The following is an 8,898-nucleotide window of genomic DNA, read 5'->3' on the forward strand; positions in this document are numbered from 1 at the left end:
GGAATGTTAGCCTTTATCTCAGGGGGCTGGAATATAAAGAAGTGGAAGTTATGCTCCAGTAAAATAAAGCTCTGGTTCGACTGTGTCTGGAGTAACTGCGTTCAGTTTTGGACACTGCACCTAAGGAAAGATAGATTGGCCTTGGAGGGGGTGCAGAGCATATTCACCAGAATGTTACTGGGGCGAGAAAGGTTAAATTATGAGGACAGGCTGCAGAGATTGGGCTCATATTCCCTCGTGTATAGAAGATTGAGGGGCGGTCTGAGCGAGCTGTTTAACATGTTTAAATAATTCGATAGAATAGAGAGAGAGAATCAATTTCCTCTGGAGAATGAAGAACGAGGGGAACATAACCTTAAAATTAGAACCATGCCATTCAGGTTCGAAATCAGGAAGCACTTTTTTACACAAAGGGCAGTAGAAGTCTGGAACTCTGACCCCCAAAAGGCTGTGGATGCTGGGGGTCAATTGAAGCTTTCAAGACTGAGATCGATAGATTTTTGTTGGGTGAGGGTATCGAGGGATAGGGAGCAAAGACGGGTAAATGGATTTGAGGTACAGATCATCGATGATCTAATTGAAGGGCGGAACAGGTTCAAGGTGCAGAATGGCCTCCTCCTGTTCCCAATGGAAATGTTGAAAATATGCTTTGTTGAGGCTGTGACGTCTGGGTCAACCCCTGTCCAAACAAGGCAGGCCACATTTGGGAGTTTAATAACTTTGAAATGAACATTTTTCTTTTGTGACTTGTGCAACTTCGATCATTTGAATAGTTATGAAAGAGAATCAATGCAGTCATTCTAACTTCTGGCTGACAACCAAAGCAGAGGTTCCTGTAGTGTAGTGGTTATGACGTTTGTTTCACACGTGAAAGGTCCCTGGTTCAATTCCAAGCAAAAACATGATGTTGGGGCAAATTAATTTTTTCTCTGTGAAATAGCCGGTCCTGTTAAATTTAAGGAGCATTGAACATTTTAAACCGAGCCCTTCAGAATACAGTGTGCAAAATGAGAAGGGTTAAAAAGATCATCGCACAAAAGAAATTATTAAAGTTTTCCAACTTCCCTCAGTCGCCTTTCATTCTGCAACATAACGTTATCAGTTAATTCATGGTGATTAAAACAATCATTGTTTTTTTTTTCCCACAGACTTTGAGTTCGTTCATGCGACCAATATAACAAGTGATCAAAAGTTGCTTCCCTGACCGGGAATCGAACCCGGGCCGCGGCGGTGAGAGCGCCGAATCCTAACCACTAGACCACCAGGGAGGTCTCGTGGTTAGGATTCGGCGCTCTCACGGTCTGGTGGTTGGTTTATCAGAGATAATATGGATTTCCCTTTCTCTGTGATTCAGCTTTTAATTATTTTTAGCTCATGATAGCGGATATTCCCGTCATTAAATAGGAATAAAGTACAATAGGCTCAGGAAAACCCGGGGAGGTGGCAACCCGCTCACCGAGCCTTTCCAGCAGCATTTATCTTACCAAGCACTGGAGTGAGTGAAACTTTCTCCGGTTTGGTTGGGGGGGTGGGCGGTTCGCAATGTGGAAAAGGTGGCGAATGAGTGAGTCATTTATCAGTCAGGATGGCCGAGCGGTCTAAGGCGCTGCGTTTAGGTCGCAGTCTCTTTTGGAGGCGTGGGTTCGAATCCCACTTCTGACATCGGTTATTTTGACTCCGATTTTATATGTTGCTTGAGCTGCAGTTGATTTTTCGGCCCAGTTGATTTGCTCTTCCCGCAACAACCAACCCGGTCTCCATCTACGGCACGTTTTGACGCACACCGGCTCATCCCGAAACCGAGCTTTAAACCAAAATATGCTGGAAAGACAAGGCGGTCATTCAACAAATATGGAGAGAATGGACACTTGGGGAAATGTGCCAAAGGAACAGGAGAAGGCCATTCAGCCCTTCGTGCCTGCTCCGCCATTTGATAAGATCATGGCTGATCTGTGACCCTTCCCCAGTGTCAGGGAGAGAAGAGTCTAATTCCCTCATTTATTTATTGGAGGAAACATACACATACACACTTATTAATTCAAAATCAGCCTGCAGCTCCACACGCACAGAGATAAACACCGGGAAATAGGCAAACCGGTTTCTCAGAGAATTGCCTGTACCTCCACGGTCGAATGTAAGGGCTTTTGTTGTTCGCTTTCGTTCCACACCTTGGAATTCAGGAGAATCTGGTACATGATTTGTCGGACAAGGCACGGGCGCGATGGCCCGAATGGCCTGCTTCTGAGCTGCATCCTTCTACGATTCTAAACTCAGCCCCTGGTGTGTTGGCCTTTTTGCAAGGAGGTTGGAATATAAGAATAAGGAGGTCTTGCTGCAATTAAATAGGGCTTTGGTGAGAACACACCTGGAGTACTTTGTTGTCGTCTACTTGGATTTTAGCAAGGCTTTTGACAAGGTCCCAATTGACAGACTGGTCAAAACAGATGTGATTGCACCAGAGAGGGTACAGAGGAGATTTACGAGGAGGTTGCCAGGGCTGGAGAATTTTGGCTGTGAGGAAAGATTGCATAGACTGGGGTTGTTTTCTTTGGAACAGAGGAGGCTGAGGGGTAATTTAATTGAGGAGTACAAAATTATGAAGGGCCGAGATAGAGTGGATGGGAAGGACCTATTTCCCTTATCAGGGAGATCAATAACCAGGGGGCATAGATTTAAAGTGATTGATAGAAGGATTAGAGGGGAGCTGAGGAGAAGTCTTTTCACCCAGAGAGTGGTGGGGGTCTGGAACTCACTTCCTGAAAGGGTGGTAGATGCAGAATCCCTCGTTACTTTTAAAAAATATTTAGCTATACACCTGCAGTGGTGTAACCTCCAAAACCACGAACCGAGTGCTGGAAAATGGGATTGGACTCGATGGCTCATTTACGGCCGGCGCGAACGCGATGGTCCGAATGGCCTCCTTCTGTGCCGCAAATTTGCGATGATTCTACAAAATTGACAATGCTTTTTATGAGATTAAATTCCCTGACTGGGCATCGCATCGGGGCCACGGCGGTGAAAGCGCCAAATCCAAAGCACTGGACCACCAGGGAATGCATATAAGGTTTCTAAATATATCTGGGAGTTGTATCTGTCGTATATATTTATTAATTAATTAATTTATTTATTTATTTTTTATTCGTTCACGGGATGTGGGCGTCGCTGGCAAGGCCGGCATTTATTGCCCATCTCTAATTGCCCTTGAGAAGGTGGTGGTGAGCCGCCTTCTTGAACCGCTGCAGTCCGTGTGGTGACGGTTCTCCCACAGTGCTGTTAGGAAGGGAGTTCCAGGATTTTGACCCAGCGACAATGAAGGAACGGCGATATATTTCCAAGTCGGGATGGTGTGTGACTTGGAGGGGAACGTGCAGGTGGTGTTGTTCCCATGTGCCTGCTGCTCTTGTCCTTCTAGGTGGTAGAGGTCGCGGGTTTGGGAGGTGCTGTCGAAGAAGCCTTGGCGAGTTGCTGCAGTGCATCCTGTGGATGGTGCACACTGCAGCCACAGTGCGCCGGTGGTGAAGGGAGTGAATGTTTAGGGTGGTGGATGGGGTGCCAATCAAGCGGGCTGCTTTATCTTGGATGGTGTCGAGCTTCTTGAGTGTTGTTGGAGCTGCACTCATCCAGGCAAGTGGAGAGTATTCCATCACACTCCTGACTTGTGCCTTGTAGATGGTGGAAAGGCTTTGGGGAGTCAGGAGGTGAGTCACTCGCCGCAGAATACCCAGCCTCTGACCTGCTCTCGTAGCCACAGTATTTATATGGCTGGTCCAGTTAAGTTTCTGGTCAATGGTGACCCCCAGGATGTTGATGGTGGGGGATTCGGCGATGGTAATGCCGTTGAATGTCAAGGGGAGGTGGTTGGACTCTCTCTTGTTGGAGATGGTCATTGCCTGGCACTTATCTGGCGCGAATGTTACTTGCCACTTATCAGCCCAATCCTGGATGTTGTCCAGATCTTGCTGCATGCAGGCTCGGATTGCTTCATTATCTGAGGGGTTGCGAATGGAACTGAACACTGTGCAGTCATCAGCGAACATCCCCATTTCTGACCTTATGATGGAGGGAAGGTCATTGATGAAGCAGCTGAAGATGGTTGGGCCTAGGACACTGCCCTGAGGAACTCCTGCAGCAATGCCTTGGGGCTTGGATGATTGGCCTCCAACAACCACTACCATCTTCCTTGGGTGTATATATTGTAAAGCTACTTTTGGCGCTGATAAGAGTCCATATAATTCCGCAATTAATGTTTTATTTGCGTTTTCACAATAACAAGTCTGTCTCACTGGTTCCCCAGTGTCAGGGAAGGAAGTGTCCAATGCCCTCTTTTATTTATTGTTATAAACAGAAGACAAACACTCGTATTCGTTCAAAATCAACCTGCAGGTTGACACACACACACAGATAAACACAGCTAATGAGATGGATGTCATGTTGGGATTGCTGCACATGCATACCCAGGGGCGAGTTTACTGCAATGACAGACAAGAGTGCTACGTTCGTTCACGCCCGGCTAGCTCAGTCGGTAGAGCATGAGCCTCTTACTCTCAGGGTCGTGGGTTCTCTTTTAAACTTTTTATGTTGCTTTTAGGAGCGAACCCCAGCTCTGACGCACCCCGACCTCCCGTGCAGTGTCACCGCGCACATTGTGGCCGCGCCCGGGCTGATTTCTCTCTCTCACACCCGGGACCGCTGAGTCTGCTGTACCGTGATCACCAACTCATCCAGTTTGTGAATTTAAACCGGAACAGGTGCCTCGCAAAGGGCAAGAGAAGTCGGGAAGGCTGCAACCTCTGATAAAATTTCATTCCCATTAGAGGTTTGTGCATCTGAATCCCTGACACTTTCTGCATCTTTTAAAAGTTTTGACATTCACTGTACAGGACGCGGCACCAAGAGGCTCGTCTCTTACACTCACAGTGATGCGAAGGGCCGTTTTCACTCGTAAAACAGCTATTGTGATATTGTGATATTGGCTTCGACTCCCTTAACAGTGGAAAGAGTTTGTCTAACTACCTTTCAAAATCCACAAAAATCTTCCATATTCCAAGGAATACAAGTATGTAACCGCTCCTCATAATTTAACCCTTCGAGCCCTGCTAACATTCTGGTAAATCTGGGCTGCGCTCCTTCCAAGGCCAATATACCCTTTTGGAGTAAAAGGGAATAAAACTTGAAATGAGCGTCACCGAGGATCAGTTTTCTCTCACTCAAAGTTATCTGTTTAGTGAAGTAAAAGATGCCGCTTTTCAATAATAAGGAAGCAGCCACTGTCGCCCTTTTTGGCAGGGGAAAAAAACTCCTCCATGGAGGTTAATGGAGAGCAAGTTTCAATATAATATTTCCACTCGGGAACCTTTCACGTGTAAAGCAAACGCGATAACCGCTATACTAAGGAAACCGCTACATCTAATTAAAAACAATGGGGAACTGACTGAGTCTCCTGTCTCTGTTCTGATTTGGAATGCGTTGCTTCTCCGTCCAGCAACACTTAATATGTTACAACACAGAAGGAGTTCATTCGGCCCATCGTACCTGTGCTAGCTCTTTGAAAGAGCTATCCAAGTAGTCCCACCACCCATAAGCTCTCTTTCCTCATAAGCCCTGCAAATTGTTTTCCTTTTCAAGTATTTATCCAATCCCCATTTGAAAGTTACTATTGAATCTGCTTCCACCGGCCTTTCAGGCAGCGCATTCCAGATCATAACAACTCGCTGTGTAAATTATGTTCCCTCATGTCGCCTCTGGCGCTTTTGCCAATTACCTGAAATCTGTGTCCTCTGGTTACCGACCCTTCTGCCACTGAAAACAGTTTCTCCTTATTTGCTCTATCAAAACCTTTCATGATTTTGAACACTTCTATCAAATCTCCCCTTAACCTTCTCTGCTCTAAGGGGATAATTCCAGCTTCTCCATTCTCACCACATAACTGAAGTCCCTCATCCCTGTTATCATTCTAGTAAATCTCCTTTGCACCCCCTCCAAGGCCTTGACATCTTTCCTAAAGTGAGTTGCCCACAATTGAGCACAATACTCCAGCTGCAGACTAACCAGTGTTTTATAAACGTTAAGCATAACTTTGTTAAATAAGAACATTAGAAATAGGAGCAAGAGTAGGCCAATCGGCCCCTCGAGCCTGCTCCGCCATTCAATAATATCATGGCTGATCTGATCCTAATCTCAAATTTAAATTCATGTCCAATTTCCTGCCCGCTCCCCGTAACCCCTAATTCCCTTTACTTCAAGGAAACTGTCTATTTCTGTTTTAAATTTATTTAATGATATAGCTTCCACAGCTTCCTGGGGCAGCAAATTCAACAGACCTACTACCCTCTGAGTGAAGAAGTTTCTCCTCATCTCAGTTTTGAAAGAGCAGCCCCTTATTCTAAGATTATGCCCCCTAGTTCTAGTTTCCCCCATCCTTGTGAACATCCTTACGACATCCACCCGATCAAGCCCCTTCACAATCTTATATGTTTCAATAAGATCACCTCTCATTCTTCTGAACTCCAATGCTTTTGTACTCTGTGCCTCTATTAATAAAGTCAATTTCACCAGGCTAACTATGTCCTACTGAAGTCTGATACTATACACCATATTGTTTACTATATTCCCGAGTTTCGTGTCATCTGCAAACTTTGAAATTATACCCTGTATACCCAAGTCCAGGATATTAATGTATGTATCAAAAATGAAAACATTTTGCAGTGCGACTTGTGTGATTTTAAGCCGTGTTTACAAAACATCTTCTCATAATTTAACGCATTGCACCCTGGTAACAATCTGGTGAATCTGTGCTGCACTCCTTCCAAGGCCAATATATCCTTTCAGATTAAAAGGGGATAAACTTGAAATAAGCGTCACTGTGGATCAGTTTTCGCTCACTCAAAGTTATCTGTTGAGTGAAATAAAAGAAAGCGCTTTTAAAGAATAAGGAAGCAGCCACTATCGCCCCTTTTGACAGGCCGATTTTGTGGGCACTTTATCAAACGCCTTTTGAAAGGCCAGAAACACAACATCAACCATATTGCCCTCATCAGCCCTCTCTGTTAACTCATCACAAAACTCAATCACGATTTGCTTTTAACAAATCCACAGTGGCTTTCTATTATCAATCCACACTTGTCCAAATGACTATTAATTTTGTCCCAGATTATCATTTCTCAATGCTTCCCACCTCCATGGTTAAACTGACTGGCCTGTCGTTGCTGGGTTTATCCTTACACCCTTTTTTGAACAAGGGTGGAACATCTGCAATTCTTCAGTTCTCTGGCACCAAACCCTGTATCTAAGGAGGATTGAAAGATTATGGCCAGCACCTCTGCAATGTACACCCTTACTTCCCTCAGCAACCTCGGATGCATCCCATTCGGACCGGGTGACTTCTCTACTTTAAGTACAGCCAGCCTTTCTAGTATCTCCTCTTTATCAATTTTCACCCCATCCAGTATCTCAACTACTTCCCCTTTTACTGTGATTTAAGTAGCATTTCCTTCCCCAGTAAAGATAGATGCAAAATACTCAATTAGTACCTCAGCCATGCCCTATGCCTTCATGCGTAGATCTCCTTTTTGGTCCCGAATCGGTCTTACCCCTCCTCTTACCACCCGTTTGCTATTTATATGCCTATAGAAGACTTTTAATGACTTGATGAGGGGATCGAGTGTAATGTATCCAAGTTTGCTGATGATACAAAGGTGGATGGAGAACTAAGATGTGAGGACACAAAGATTCTGCAAAGGGATGCAGACAGTTTAAATGAGTGGGCAAGAAGGTGGCAGATGCAGTATAATGTGGGAAAATGTGAGGTTATTCATGTTGGTAGGAAGAACAGAAAAACAGATTATTTTTGAAATGGTGAGAAACTATTAAATGTTGATGTCCAGAGAAACTTGGGTGTCCTGGACACCTGAACTCCAGGTTGTGCTAACCTAGTATCAGCATCCAAAACCTGATGACAGAGAAAGGCTAAATAAGCACTAAGACATGAAACAATCCTTGGTGGTTTCTGAGAGTCAGCAAAGTGGGATGGTTTACGACCATGAGTTAAGATCAGTGGTGCTTACGTACAGAACAATGCAGCCGAATCGTATAAAGATAGGGCATGCTCCCTTCTCAAATGTTAGAGCTCTCAATAGGGGACAGTCAGAAGCCCATTGCCACAGGCAGTCCGCAAATGTCAGGTCTGATATACCTGGATTCGCAGATAGGTCAGGTTGTGTTGATTGCTTGTCATTAATGTAATCTGTAGACAGTTGTATTATAATAATAATACTGTTGAATGTAATGTTGAAGACAGCTGTAGTGCAACTCTGTTGCAAGTCAATCTATTAAACTTGCTATTTTGTAACGCTCTGGCTAAAATCAAGTGGAAGTTATTGTTGATGGATTAACAACCCATAATTGCCACAGTAACGGGAGAAATCCGCGAACAAACATTCACTTCATATATAAACATCACACCCATAGTTTATATTTTCACACGTTCTTTTTTGCAGTTCTAACCAAAGTCCAAACATCGAAAGTCCACGTGTTTTTCAGAAGTTTCCCGTCCTGTTATGTATCTTGAGCAGTTTCCCACATCCTTTTCCTGTGATGTGATAATTCTGGGTGCAGGATGAATGTAATTGGATTTGCTGCAGTCCGCTGACAGCAGGCGATGGAAGCGAGCGCCATGCTGCCGCTGACAGGTGAAGGCGACTTCTGATGCTGCCTGACATCCGGTGGGAGTGGGCGGGGATTTGAAAGCCAACACATTCCACCAATCTCAGAGCTATAAAGCGGTTCTTGACAAACATTGATAGAAACAAACACCCATTGCAGCACCTCGGCCTCGTGGCGCAACGGTAGCGCGTCTGACTCCAGATCAGAAGGTTGCGTGTTCAAATCACGTCGGGATCA

The 8,898-nt window shown here is 44.9% G+C and overlaps 3 non-coding genes across 3 annotated transcripts; 2 read left to right on the forward strand and 1 right to left on the reverse strand.

The window, feature by feature from the left end:
• Nucleotides 1–1,196: 1,196 nt before the first annotated feature.
• trnae-cuc (transfer RNA glutamic acid (anticodon CUC)) lies at nucleotides 1,197–1,268 on the reverse strand. The gene has a single exon. It is a non-coding gene; the product is annotated as a tRNA-Glu (tRNA).
• A 311-nt stretch (nucleotides 1,269–1,579) lies between these two features.
• Nucleotides 1,580–1,662, forward strand: trnal-uag (transfer RNA leucine (anticodon UAG)). Its single transcript has one exon. It is a non-coding gene; the product is annotated as a tRNA-Leu (tRNA).
• Nucleotides 1,663–8,826: 7,164 nt separating this feature from the next.
• trnaw-cca (transfer RNA tryptophan (anticodon CCA)) lies at nucleotides 8,827–8,898 on the forward strand. Its single transcript has one exon. It is a non-coding gene; the product is annotated as a tRNA-Trp (tRNA).

This window comes from Heptranchias perlo, unplaced genomic scaffold (genome assembly GCF_035084215.1).
Source record: "Heptranchias perlo isolate sHepPer1 unplaced genomic scaffold, sHepPer1.hap1 HAP1_SCAFFOLD_55, whole genome shotgun sequence".
NCBI lineage: Eukaryota > Metazoa > Chordata > Chondrichthyes > Hexanchiformes > Hexanchidae > Heptranchias > Heptranchias perlo.